Genomic DNA, 14,832 nt, shown 5'->3' with positions numbered 1-14,832 from the left:
CAAGAGCTCAATAAGATCCAGCTCACTCAGAACAGAGCGGCCCGTCTGGCCCTGAACTGCTCAATGAGAAACAGTGTGGAGGGGATGCATACCAAGCTGTTGTGGTTGAAGGTGGAAGACAGACTGGATTGCAGCCTGATCTTGTTCATGAGGAATATATATATCTCAAGAGAACCTATCTGTTTGTATTCACAGCTAACATGTACACATGATCGACATAAGTATAATACTAGGCATGCCTGTAGGGAAACGTTCACACTGCTACTACCAAAAACCAATGCAGCAAAGAAAACTGTGTTATATAGAGCCATGTCATATTGGAATAAACTGCCAGTACATCTTACTCAGATAACCAGTAAGATAAGTTTTAAAAATAATTTGAAAAGAGCATTGAGAGAAAAAGAAATTAGTTTACATTAAAGAAAAACACAGATACTGTAGTTTACACTGTAAAGATATGACTGTCTGAGAGTTTAATCCCTTTTATTGTATTTTCTGTGATCTGATACTCTGTTTGTGTACTGTAATGCTATTTGGAAATATTTTTATATTTTTATATGTAGGAATATTGGAATATATTTTTAAATGTATGCTACTATAATGTTATGTATGTATGTACTGTTTTTGTTGTGTGTGGACCCCAGGAAGACTAGTTGTTGCTGCGGTGATGACTAATGGGGATCCGTAATAAAGATAAAGATAAAGGAGGTGGTGGAGACCAGAAAAGACCCCCTGGGTTGGGTGTGGCGGGTCTGAGCTGGCCTGCTCTCTCTCTCACTACTGTTCCAATACTTATAGATTTAATGACCTCACTATTCTTAAACTAGTTCAACCAATCACAAGTATCTAAAAACAGGCAGTCTTCTTGTTGGGGCTATCTGCCCCAACATGTCCTTGTCGTGTGGGTGCCTGTAGCAACCGGGGGGGGGGGGGGGGGGGCCCGTGGTATGTTGATGAGTTGGCGTCTTCTCCCCCCTGACTTCCTTTTTGGTGTCTTCTGGGAGGCGGTCCCAGTCAAATGATCTCCAGTGTGTGGTTTTGTTTCACAGTTGCTCAACTGTCTTCAAGACTCCTTGTATGTGTCACAAACAGTTTTAGCATGAGGGGGCTTTTATGACCTGCCCCCGGTGTCTCCAACTGTTCTTCTAAATACCGTTGAGTAAGTAGTTTTAGCATGGGGGGTTTGCCTGAAGGCTCCCCAGAATGTCACACAACACTGCCGCCTGCTACTGTTTGTTCCATCACTCTGAGAGTCCATGTTAGGAACTATTACCACAGATATTTTCAGTTTTCAGGGTTAATCTAACAGTTTTGATTATGAAATCTCAGTCAAGGGTACCACAGATGCAAATAGATGGTTATCCTACCATCGTAATTCTACACATAGTGGAATCATTATGAACAGGTACATCACAGTCGAGAATGCAGCTGTGACTGCGTCCCCGACCGCCAAGAACCTTGGTGTTGTCCTCGACGACCAGTTGAACTTCTCTGCTCACATCGCAGCGACGACCAGAACCTGCCGATTCCTCCTGAGCAACGTCAGAAGGATCCGCCCCTTCCTGACAAAAGAAGCCACCCAACTCCTCGTCCAATCAACAGTCATCTCCCGCCTCGACTACTGCAACGCACTGCTCGCTGGCCTCCCGGCCACTGCCACTAAGCCTCTTCAACTCATTCAGAACGCAGCGGCCCGCCTGATCTCAAACCTACCGAAGTCGGCCCATGTCACCCCACTTCTTATGGACCTGCACTGGCTCCCCATTGCTGCACGAATCCGCTTCAAGGCCCTCGACCTAGCATACCGTGCGGCAAAGGGAACCGCTCCCGCCTACCTCCGGTCAATGGTCTCTAACTACACACCCTCAAGACCCCTACGCTCTGCATCTTCTGGCCGCCTCAGACCTACTCCTATCCAAGCTCCGGGAGGGTCATCAAAGAGAAGTCGCCTATTCTCAGTCCTTGCCCCACAATGGTGGAATGAACTACCCACCCCAGTTAGGACAGCCGAATCACGTCCAATCTTTCGCTGTCGACTAAAGACGCACTTCTTCAACCATTATCTGAATAATTTAATTTTTTTTTTATTTAAAAAAATATCTAACCCTAACTAACCGTACTGTCATTCACTTGTCCAAATAAACTAACCTACACTGTAGCACTCAACACTTTGATGGACATTGTTGCTCAGCTGATAGAGTTGTGCCCTTCCTGATGGCTTGTCGTACAGAACTTGTAAGTCGCTTTGGATAAAAGCGTCAGCTAAATGACTAAATGTAAATGTAAATGTACATGGTCCTATCACAAGCAGGGCGGGAGTTTTCAGAACCAGCCTATCAGAATGGAGTACCTGAGTGGAGTCCCACAGTGACAGGCGTGTCCAGGCATGTTGAGACAAGACGTTGCCCATGAGAGAAGCACGGAAAATACTGTCTCTTCACGAAACTACTAGAAGTTGGCACAACACAACTTCTAAGAAGAAGTAACGGACATTAGAACGGACAGTCTAATAACCGTGTGTGGTCGCAGTGTTATCATAACGTGAGTTCTATATCATACTGGCTCCGCTCAGCGTCATCTGCACTAACCTCACTTCGTGCACAGCACTGAATAAAAATCCACAATGTACCTTTACATACCAGCATCCGTCTGGCCACACCCCTATCCGCTACCTTCACAAGCAGGTGTGTGGTCACCTACTCGCCTCCTTCTTCACTTTCACCACAAGGAAGTGCCTGTTGTATACCCCACTTGACGAGGTTGTTTTAGCTGAAGAAAGTTGAGTTACGTGTTTAAATCTTTTCTTGCTTTTTTCTTTCTCTCATAAATTTTTAAAGAAAAAAGCTAAGTCATAATGTTTACCTCGGAGGGTCGCGCTAGCAACGTTACCCTTCACCAGCGGTTCTCCATTGCCTCCTCTGTTGTGCGTCTTGGAGCGGGGTTGAGGCCTCTTTTGTGGTCGGCAGCCGCGCCCGGTAGGCGTCCGATAGATAGTTTGCCTCTCCAAGGAGCTGGTGCACCAGCGCCGTCCCCTGTGCGATGGCCTGGTTCCGGCTCTGGTTCCTTTGCCTCCGGAGAGTCGTCCGCTGTTGGGCGGCCGGCTCCTCTGGTGGCGGAGGATTTGAGACGCAAATGGAAACAGAGGACTACATGGTTGAAGCGGACGGGTTCTTGTTCGACGCCCCGGTGGAGACATGTCCGCCGCCCGTCCAGGTAACACTGGAGGGGGGTGATAGGTCTCCTTGGGGTTCCTCGTACGCGGATGTTGGGTTAGAACCTCCGACTCGGCGGCAGGATGCCCTGCTATCAGCCACATCAGAATGTGGCTCCTTAACCGGTAGTCTGCTGCATGTGAGGGACGCGAGCTCGGTGGGGGAAAGTATGCAGGGGGAACTGAGTGCTTTGTTCCCTGAGCTCATGGTGGCGGCGGCAGTCGCACACGGCGTGCCGCTGCCGCAGCCACTGCCTGTTCCTGTCCCTGATGATCTCATAGGTCATCTATGGCAACGCCGTCCTGTGAGAGAGACGGGCGTTGTCTGTCCATTTTTCCCCTCGATGGAGGCCTACGTCCGTCAGGGACAGGTTGTCTCCCACATCATGGGCCTCACCCCCGCCTACGTGCGAGTCACGAGGGTGGTGGGTTTGGTAGACGGCATTAAGGAGGGGGTGCCTCGGCTTGATAGGCCGATGGCAGCTCTCCTTTGTCCTGAGGTGGTGTGGGAGCCGTTACGGAAGCCGGTTCCCCAAGGGAAATCGGCGAGGCGGTTGGCTTTCTGGAGTGACCAGTCATTTATCTCCGCGACTCAATCTCTGGCTGCCACTTCTAACATCGCGCAGCTGGCGAGATTCATGTCCGGGATACTGACGGGCGGTACGGAGCTGACTGATTTGCAACATGATCAGCTCGCCCAGTCGGCAGGAGCCATCCTGCATCTGATCCAGCCGCAGGCCATCGCAGCTGGGAAAGTATGCACCCTGGCCACTCTAGTCCAGCGCCACCTTTGGCTGGAGCAGGCGCGTGTGCCGGAAAGGAAGAGGACTCCACTTCTGACGGCACCCCTCTCCGATGCTGGACTTTTCGGGTCGGCACTGCAGTTGATGACCTCGACCTGCAGGGAGATGCAGGAGGAGCGTTCCGTGCTCCAGCCTCATTTCCCCCCGCCCGATGTCGCCGGTGGAGTCAGACGGCAGGCTCGTCGTCGGGGTTCCGCCGCCGTAGCCGCCGCTGCTACCAACGCCACTGCTGGACCTTCGGCAAAGAAGGCCAGGAGGAGAGAGGGCGCCTCCACCACTGCAGCCGGCCCATCTACGCCCGGAGGTGACGGTAGGGATCGTCGTGACCAGCCTCCTATCCTTTACCGTCCCTCCGGGGCTCCCCGGGGTGGCAAGTCCCGAGCGGCTCGTGGCAGGCGTCGCTGAAAAAATGACTTTTTCCCTCTGTGGTCCCCCCTGTTCCCTTCCCGGCCCAAATATGATTTTGTGTTTATTCACTAAACATATGATGGGGATACGACGTGTGAACCTTTCGCTAGTGTGGGTTTGATAGGAGGGCTGGACTTTAAGTCTTGTTGGTCGCTACATTCATGTTAGAGCTTAAGCAAGGCCTGCAGCTTACACTCAGTTGAAAAAGGTTTTTTCTGCCTCGACCTGAAGGTTAGGTCTTCACATAAAGGTAGAGGTTAGTTGTGTGCTCTGTTGCTTAAACAGTGATATTGAGCCGCAACACTGTCGTGTTGGTCTGCAGTAATGCTCATGTGTGAAAAGGTACCGCGGTTCAGGCCGCTCTCTCTCTCTATCAGATTGTCTGTGTCTTGCAACATAAACACGGGTGTCGGGTTCACACATACATAACTTGGCCTTGTTATAAACCCTGTTCACAGACTTGTCTGTGGCTAGCGTCCATTGAATTAGCTTTGCGCTGTTCATTAGCATACTGGCTACTTAAGGTATCATAATGGCTATTTGTTGTTGTCGTATGCAAGGGTTGGGCTTGCGAGGGGGTACCGGATAAACCCCTCCTTCCCTCTTCTGATTGGTCGGGGGGTTTCTTGGACTCTCTTTTATTTCGGTCAGGGCCAAGCTGTTAGGTAGCTTGGCACGGGGGGGGGGGTTGGGGTTTCCCTGACTCCGCACCTATCACGGGCTTTTGAGTCATGGGTTTCCCCCCATCATAGAAAACGTCACTAGGCACGTTTATATTGGACGACGGCTTCCGTGAGTTTTTTCAGACCCGTATGTAGGGTCTGTCATTGTCAAGTTGTCGGGGCAGAGTGTAGGAACTTAATGTTCTGCTACGCTCGATATACATGTAACTTGAGTTTGTTGGTCACATGGCTCAATGTTACCGTGACTTTTCAATCTGTGGCTCACGTGGGAAGTCTCTCTGAGGATTCCCGTCTCCTCTCTGTGGTGAGGGTGGCGGGATGTAAGAATGTAAACAATTTTTACCCTCGGCCGCGTCACGTGGGATTCATGTCAGTCGGTGTTTCTTTCTTTTTAATAATAAAAAGAGTGAAGAATATGAAGCACGACAACTCCTTGTCGTTCTCCCAGGCGACTTGAAGGACCAATGTCTGGTGTCTGGTTAGACTATCCATTGATGTGTTTGGGTCTCGACGCGTACATAGTGCTGGCTCGGGGTGTTTCTGATAAGAATCACGCAGGAGGCTAGTATGCCTTGGTTGCTCGTTATTAAAACAGCGTTTTTATAGGGCAACTGGGATGGAGGTTTTTCTCTTCCGAGCGCCTGTTACTGGGTCTCGACGGATTCTCGTTCATATCTGGGGGATGTTAACGGAATAGATCAGAACATAGGTAGAGGGGTCTCACGCCCTTGGGGTGGGCCACTGAGCGCGGTACGAATGGGACCGTCTGGGTGGCGCCCTCTTTTCATGTTTTAGATCGACACGCGTACCTACCCCCTCTCTTGGAGTGGGGATGTCGGCGTGGTTAGGGCACGGGACTGGTTCTGGTCACACTGGTCCAGGTCAGTTAACCCGTTGTCCGCCGGGGACGCAGATCTGCTGTTCTGGTACCCTGAGGGACTTGTGCTTTTTTCGGGGGGAAAAATGCCGGGTCGGCCCGGGTGTCACAGGGTTGGGCGTTATGGAGACCCTTTGTTGGGTACATGTTGTACCTGGCACTATCATGAAGGGGCTGGTTCTCCTTTCTTTTCGCTCCTCTCTCACGCATGGCGAAGAGGGGGCTGTTGAGGTGTTCTTTTGGACCTCCTCTGGTGACCCTGTGTGCTTCCCGGGCCCAGTCCGAAGTAATGTTTCGTCGACCCGTAGGCCTGGAATAACCCTTTTTGAAAACTGAAACACTTGTACTGCGGTATAGCCAGTGTATACCCGCAGGTGTGTTTTGGAGTTTTTTCTTGAGGGGTTATAGGAACAACCACCGCATGTGGTACCAAGAGGGTGGTTGATTCCCTGGTGTGTTGGAGCAGAGTCAACTCCCGGGTTACCCGGTTGAGTGTGCCCCTGCACGTTCATGACGTCTGCCAATCGTGTCAGCCTTCTCTGCCTCGACCCCTCTGGGTCGGGTTTTTTTTGGTGGAGGCTTTGTCATGGTGCGCAACAATGCCAGCATACGCCCCTTCCGCCGGGGTGCTGTTTTCAGTTGACCCCTTTGGCGCCTGTCTCGTCCACAGTGCTCCAGGCTCGGGTCAAACGCCTGCTGCCTGGTTTAAGGGATCGACCCCTCTGGGGTCGTCTCCCTGGTGCGCTGCCTGCTTCCGCTGTAGTATAGCCTTTTGAGTGCTTCAAGTTACGGCCATGCTGACTGCCTGTGTTGCAGGGTCAGTGTGCCAGGCGGCGTATTAGTGGGGGGAAGGGCCCGCTCTTGGAGGGGCCCTGTCCGAATACGCTGGCGATGTGCGGGGCGGTGTCACTAAGTGACCGCCTGGTGAGGTCTTGATGCTTTGGCGTCATTGACCTCTCCGGGCTCCCTTTTTCCGGGGGATCCAGTCCCTTCAGTGGGTCTGGGTCTTCCTTCGCGCTCCGCTGCTACGGCCTTGCCACGGGGTTGAGTTTGCTCTTGACCCCGTGATTTTGGGGGCAGTAACGAGGGTTGTTCCTTCCGTTCGTTCCCTGGTGGCATGCGGGTTGTGCGTCTGCGTACTCGTGGGGTCAAGCCACGGTCTGCTCACCCTGTGCGTTGAGTTGCTCGAGTTTCTCTTTGCACGGTCGGATCCGTCTCCCTCCCTTCCTCCAATAGGGAGGGTATCCTCCATTAGGGAGGGTCGGGGGGCTCGGTCCTCTCCGGTCTGATGGTTGTGGGGGGCCTCAACGGGGTACATTTGTCGAGCTTCAGGCTCCCGCTCAGCTCCTGTAGTGCAGATGACGCTGAGCGGAGCCAGTATGATATAGAACGTAAGGTTATGTATATAACCAGGTTCTATGAATACTGGTGATGCTCAGCGTCGGGACGCCACTGCGGCCCTTGACCTCGCCTTGTGGTGAAAGTTTGGGAAGGAGGCGAGTAGGTGACCACACACCTGCTTATGAAAGTAGCGGATAGGGGTGTGGCCAGACGGATGCTGGTATGTAAAGGTACATTGTGGATTTTTATTCAGTGCTGTGCACGAAGTGAGGTTAGTGCAGATGACGCTGAGCGTCACCAGTATTCATAGAACTTGGTTATATACATAACCATAGGCGCCCACTTAACGGAGCAGACGATGCACGGGCTCCAGGACTATTGAACTTGGGGGAGCAAGCTTGTCTCTTTGCTCCCTCACTTTTTGATCATATCATATGATATAAATATCCCCCCCAATATATAAATCTTATCGAACCATAACTACGTAATTTCAATCAAATTAATAATACGCAATGACACTTAATAGCAAGTTTTTAAGTTTCCAAAGATTGTGTGACCCCCCCACTTTAATGGTTTGATCCAGTGCCCACGGGCCACGGTTCGTCGGCATGACGTATACGACATGTTGGGGGAGGCGGCTTTTTCGAAAGCGTTTGAAAAATTCAGGCTGGATATTGGATAACATTGTGACTCGTGAGGATTATTCTTCAGCGTTTACATCAAAATGGAGCAAATCATCACGTAAGTCGAACACTGTGACTGTATACTAAATGCGCAAACAGATTGAAACTGAATATTTCTCGTATGGTGAGCCTCGGCGCTGCTGCACCGAGTGAATCCAGAGATACAGGATGGTGCGCAGGCGCTGTGATCACCCAACGGCGGAAATAATGCCGCTTTGAGCAGTTTATAAAAAAATATTAAAAATATTTATTAGCAACGCCGAGCTTTCAAACCATCCCGTATCTCTGTGCGAACCCCTCGTGCAACTGTGAGCACCTTTGTAATGTCTCTGTATAACGAACGGTTCGGCCAGAACCAGTCCTTCATGGTAAATCTAGGTTGGTTTCCCATTGAGGAGCAAGTGACTGTGGATTCACTCGGTGCAGCACAGTCACGAAAGGGGTCCCTGATGTAAACAAGACAAACATCTTTCTCTGGTCTGCATCCCCTTAACAATTGTGTGTATTGAGCCGTACTGTATTGTACCCATTCTGCAATCTGTTAAATAAAGTTTTCATTCATTAAGCCGCCGCGCTCACTGGGGCTATTGATAGCGTCAATTAGTTGTTGTTGTTGTTGTTTGTGCTGCGGATGTGAACGGGGCTGGAGGGGCTTTGGGAGGATGGGAAAGTTATTATTATTATTATTATAATAGTAATTGGCTATCATACGTGCCTAGCTAGCGTTAGCTAAAAGAGCCCTCGCAGTGAAGTTATTATTATTATAGCTATCATACTGCAATATAAACTGAGTTTTATAGTGAAAAGAGCAGCTTTATTTTGGTCAAGATTGAAGGCTCTATATTGCAGGAAATTGCACATACAGGTGTTCATTAAATGTAAAAAAATCTGCCGTGGAGGGGGTCGTGCCGGACCCCCTCAAAACCACCCCTTGCAAAAAAAAAAATTAAAATAAATGTAAAAAAAAAAAAAAAGAGAATAAAAAAAAAACTTGCACCCCCACTTTCAACTATAACTAGGCGGCCATGTACATAACCTTACGTTTTATGTGACAAGTACCCTCGTGTCTGAGAGAATATCATGCTAACGACAATGGCCGTTCGTTTCTGAAAAGTAACATTAGACTGAGAGCGAAACAGGCTTCGTCAGTGCTGTGAGTTTCAAGAAAGTGAATGACATTGTTTTTTTTTTTATTATCTTTTTCCCCCCTCCTTTTTTCCGATTTTTCTCCCATCCCACTGTTTAGTCGTTATGCCAATTCCCAACCCCCTTCCTGGTTGTTGCGCACTCCCCCCTACTGTTGGTCCGGGAGGCCGGAGACTGTCACATGCTTTCCTCCGACGCATGTGCAGCCAGCCGGCAGCCAGCCTGGCAGCGCAGATTCTCACCGGGAGAGTGTAACGTGTGGAAGGTCACACTACCTCCCTCCAGATCCTACCCTCGCTGTGCAGGCGCCCCGACCGAACTGTAGGGGTCGCTGTCCACAACGCCCAGGACCCACCCATCAGCTTTCCCACCCCTAACACTGCCAATTGTGTTAGTATGAACGACCAGCCAAGCTGATAGCAACGCCGAGAGCTGGATTCGAACCCAGCGTCTCCAGCGCCTTGCCCACTACACCACCTAGCCGCCCACTGTGAATGACATTGTTGAAGAAAGAAGCAGATGAATATTCTGTATTCTTTTAATAAGCTAAAAGTCAGTAGCTACCGCCGAGACTTGCGGTCAGTACGTGAAGTGTTAACGTGAAATGTAGCTTCGCGCCGTTGAACGGCACGCGCAGTAAATTAATACCAGTGAGTGCGTTATTGTGGTCATGTTCGTTGATGTTCCTATCGTATCGAGTACAGAAGATGAAGGACAACCTCAGCAAAGACTGAATTGTGCATTCGTTCTGGATTGAAGAAGACGTGGTGCCTGCTGTCCAGGCAGTCCCAGGATCTGAGGGAGACCGGCTGGTGTCCATCAACAGCTTAACACACACACACTATCCCACACACAAACAGATTGGAATACACGCACACACAAACAGACTGGAACACACGCACACACAAACAGATTGAAACATACGCACATGCTCAGTGACCAAGCAGTCACACGCATTATTTAGAACATTAGAGAAAGAACGTTTCCCTGCCATCAGAAGATATCTTCCAGCTACTCAGCTCATCCCGTATGCAGTCTACAGGAGTGGTAATTGTATCAAACCTGTACCAAACCTTTTCCAGTTGTAACCAACTGAGGTATTGTGTTAAAGTCATAGTTAACTGTATCAAACCCATATCAGTTGTAGAAGATTGAATGAATGCGTTAACCCTTAGTGGGTGACAGATATCCCGTTTATATCCAGAGTGAATACTCTCTCTCTGGGAAGTTACAAGAGAGCTTTTGTTGTGAGGTAATTGCAATTATTATAAGTGAACTGTCATAATCATATGCAACGATCATAAGTGAACTGCCACAATTACATGTAACTGTTACAGGTGAACTGTCATAATATTGGGATATATAGAAATGTACACTGTGAATCCGCTTTTGACTACAAATAACTATTCAGGTTATGTGTACCCTGTGAATCATTTAAAGAAGAGGTAATAACTAATAGATTCGGTATTGGTTATATTGTGAAATGAAAAGAATGTTGTTGCTGTGAAATTGAATTGTTATATTGTTTTGTTTTGAAATAATTGTCCTTGAAAGAAAGATTTGTCCAGCAGAAGGAAGGACAGAGAGAAGAATACTTCTCTTAAATAAAAATAAATATTTCATTTTGTTTCGACAAACTGAATAAACTTCTCAGGTGTTCTTTAGTAATGGTTTACCTTGGATTAGGGGCGTCTCACCTATCCTGCTAGACTTGGGGAGGGAGGGTCTATGTTTCAGCTAAAGCTGTTGAGAGTTGAGCATAATTGTACACTTCAGGTTGCCACTGTGTCAGAGTTAAACCCTGAAGCCCCCCACGTCATATCTATTTATATTCATACCAACTGTAGAGTAGGGCGGGATAGTTACAAATATACTTACACACGTAGATAGTGAGGCTAATTGTATTGGGGACGGGGACTTAGCTCCTTTCATCGTCTCGATCTTCCAAGGTAAGAGCACACCATATTAACCCCTACAACGGTGGGCATACTTACCCCCGCTACATCATGAATGCATGAAAGGGGGGGAAGGTCCTTTTTTGATGCTTTGATCATCACCAACGGCATACGTTGTGGAGTAAAGATGTACCTCAAAAAGAATATTCCAATTATCTCATCCCGATTCCAAGTATTGATGTCATCGTGTCGCCAACATAATCCACCACACATCATGCATCTGGAGCATTTGACGCTTCTCAATCTGATCGGGATAACCACTAGACTCGCCCGACAAAGAAAAGTGCCCCCGGAGATATTTGAACGTTACACAGGCCAAGATACAAGGTTGCAAAGGGTGCTCAATACCTCCACCTGGGAGGATCTGCGTTGCAGTATGCCTTCTAACGGCAATATACGGGTCCCTGACATTGAATAGAATATAAAAAAAGGAAAAACTATCAAATAACGTATATATACGTGGTTGGCGTTCAAAGGATGGCGCCCAATCACGTATATAAACATTGTTGGCGGGAATGAGTTAACATAACCAGAATAATATATAAGTGTCGAGCTGTATTTTTTTGCTAAAGATTATTGAATGACAATGACAGAAAACATGATAGAGATAGAGGGAAAGAGAGAGATATGACATGACATGCAACAAAGGTCAAACCCAGGGCATTGTGATTAAATGGTGAGCTAGCAGAACATCCCACTGTACTTCTCTGTATTTCTAGACTGGCACATCGTCATCACCATGCGCTGTGGGGCCACTATGCAGCTGAACCCGGGTCATTCCACTGTTCCCCCGACGAGGACTGCAGTGTCGGGGGGAGGCTGCACTTTCATCCATAAGCCTGTAATGAAGGGCAGTCTGCGGCCAGAAGTCTCTAGAGGATCAGCAGGGGGTAGATGTTGTTTATGCCAGACGTGTCATGTACAGCCTTGCACGTAGGCACGCACGCACACACACACACACACACACACACACACACACACACACACACACACACACACACACACACACACACACACACACACACACACACACACACACACACACACACACACACACACACACACACACACTCACACACACACACACACACACACACAAAGCCAACTCAGCACAGCTGTGGCATAGTTTGACGTGAGCATAACCATCCAGGCAGAAGAGGTCATTTCTCAGCCTTGCTCATGGCTACAACCTTTGATCTCTCTCTCTCTCTTCTTCTTTCTCTCTCTTTCCCAATCTCTCCATCATCAATGTCTGCAACTAAACCGCATATTTCAGGTCTTTGAATTATAACTGCTTTCAAGAGAGTCACATTGAATGATGAAATCCCCCTGAAACTGGGATTGTCTGTTGCTCCACCATGGAATCATGCGGAAGAATTGTGAAAAATTTAAATGTACTCCACCCATTTTAAGAATCCTATCTGATTCCCTACAAACTGTGGGTGATGCCGGTTTGCACCAGCATTTTGGTCCTGGAGATGTTATTGTTGGGAGATATTGGAAGCAGAAATGAATAGCCATTTTAGCAGTGATATAGGAACTCAATGGAGTCTCAAACAATCACCCTCAGAGCAGCTTGACAACATTGTTTATTATATAGAATGATTTAGCTGTTAAATGTTGTGTTTTAGAGACTGACCACCACCAGCATTGCTAACAAATGCTAATAATTTATAGGCCTACTTCTAATATCTCCAAAACCAAATATACATGTTGTGCAGGCAGCACTCAGGCAGCACTCAACTCCCCAAGGCAGTAAAACAGAAACAGCTGATGGGATAAAGCAGGTTTTTATTATGTCATGTGAATATGGGACTGGATATATGGATGGCAAACAAATATGGCACCTGGAGCATTAATTTAGCACACTGCACACTCAGGGGGTGACAGTGGCTCGGGAGGTAGAGTAGTCATCTGAGGTTCCTGATTCGATTCCCGCTCCTTCCGGGAAACATGTCGAAGTGTCCTTGAGCAAGACACTTAACCCCTAGTTGCTCCAGATGAGCAGGTTGGCACCTTGCATGTGTAGCAGGGTGGATAATCCCTGCTTTATGGGAGTGGATGTACACTGCCACCTGGTAGTGGGAACGCAGCAGATCTGGGTCCGGCTGAGTCCCCGACTGTAGGCCAGGAGTATTGGAGTGGAGGTTTAGCAGAGGGAGTGGATGGGGCCTAGGATTCACTAACCTAGGGGTGGTGTGCTGGTCCTTCTTGCCCTCCAGGGCGACTCGCAGTAGTTCCCCACACACCCACACTTCCCTCAATACTTCCTGCGCCCTCCCACACCCGATGACAGTAAGGATGGATGATATACGTTCTCCCCAAAGCAATACCCTTCCTGATTGGCGAGCAGAGACCTGTCCCAATGATGCATAGGCAGGGGGTGGGGAAAGGGTTAAACAATAATGAGCATTACCCGGAAAGGAAAGAATCCACATTAACAGACACACACACAGTGTTCCCATTTAGCTCTGTTTTACTGAAAGACTTATCTCTTAGACATATATTTACACAAGGCACAAGAAGCAAAGCTCTTTCCACACTGGGCACCTAGTGCTCTCACTCTACGGCAATGACTAAAGTTCTTCCCACACTGGTCAAGACACAGTAATAGAACCCGTCCCTTTAAGGGTTTAAATACTTGTTCATTCCCCCGTAGGTGGGGAGAGAGGGGAGGAAGAGGGAGAGGGGTACTGGAGCTACTCAATGGGAATTTTATGAAGGAACACACGTTATCACACCACATTCAACCAAAAGACAGTGGGCCCACGTTGAAAACAAAAGTCCTATCTATAGCCGGCTTCCCCAAAATAATAAATGTCGGGGCGCCCCTAATCACTGCTACCAGTGTCAGTTCAAAGTACTGCTTCTCTTCGCCCTTAAAGGGCCCGCTCCGCACAAAGAGAATGTCTACAGATAAAGTTCCAGCACTCGGAGCGCTCACTGTAACTGGCTTGAGTGTACTTAACCAAGGGCGGGCCTGCTCTCACCACCGAACGTCCGTGTGGTGAGATGGCCGTCGAGATGTCCCGTGATAGCAGGAGGCGGGGCTGGGTAGACGTTAGGCAGGTGACTGCTGGAGGGCAACGGCTCGGAGGGGCTGGAGGTGCGTGCAGTGCAGCGACGTCCGCTGCTGGGCTGGAGAGGTGGGGCGACACACAGGCTAAACTGTGGTGCTAGGCCTAACTGAAACTAAGCTGTGGGTCGGGACGACCCCCTGTCCTGTCGCCTATACTTTAACTAAAACGCAACATGTGCAATATCTACCACACTCTTCGGCAGTAGCACGTCTGCTTCTTCGTTCACAATGTCTCTTTAGCATTAACTGGAAGCTAAGCTATCGCATATTCCATTACTAACCCACCTCGTAACTGGGTTTATATTCCGCATGCTTGATGTCTGGAGCTCCAGCTCCAAGCGACCTCTTGCTTCTCTGGAAAACGATGAAGAGGAAGTTCCGCCGCAGGCGCCGCGCCCTGAGCCCATCCTTCTTCACCTGTGTCCCCCTGCCCAACGTCGCCACCAGCTCCCCCTGGCGGTACCTGTATCATGTCCCCCTATTAAGTGTCAATGTTAGGATATGGAGGATCAAGAGGGGTCAGCAAGTTACACAACGTCATCGCGAACACAGAGAATGCAAGGAATTAAAGTTAGACACATTGAATTATTGTTAGACATATTCAGGTGTCTACATTTCCCCCTACTTTAAACTTGCAAAGTCCCAA

This window comes from Notolepis coatsorum (assembly GCF_963971535.1).
Source record: "Notolepis coatsorum genome assembly, chromosome: 10".
Classification (NCBI taxonomy): domain Eukaryota; kingdom Metazoa; phylum Chordata; class Actinopteri; order Aulopiformes; family Paralepididae; genus Notolepis; species Notolepis coatsorum.
The sequence above is the reverse complement of the archived record's forward strand: the minus strand, read 5'-3'. Positions refer to the sequence as shown.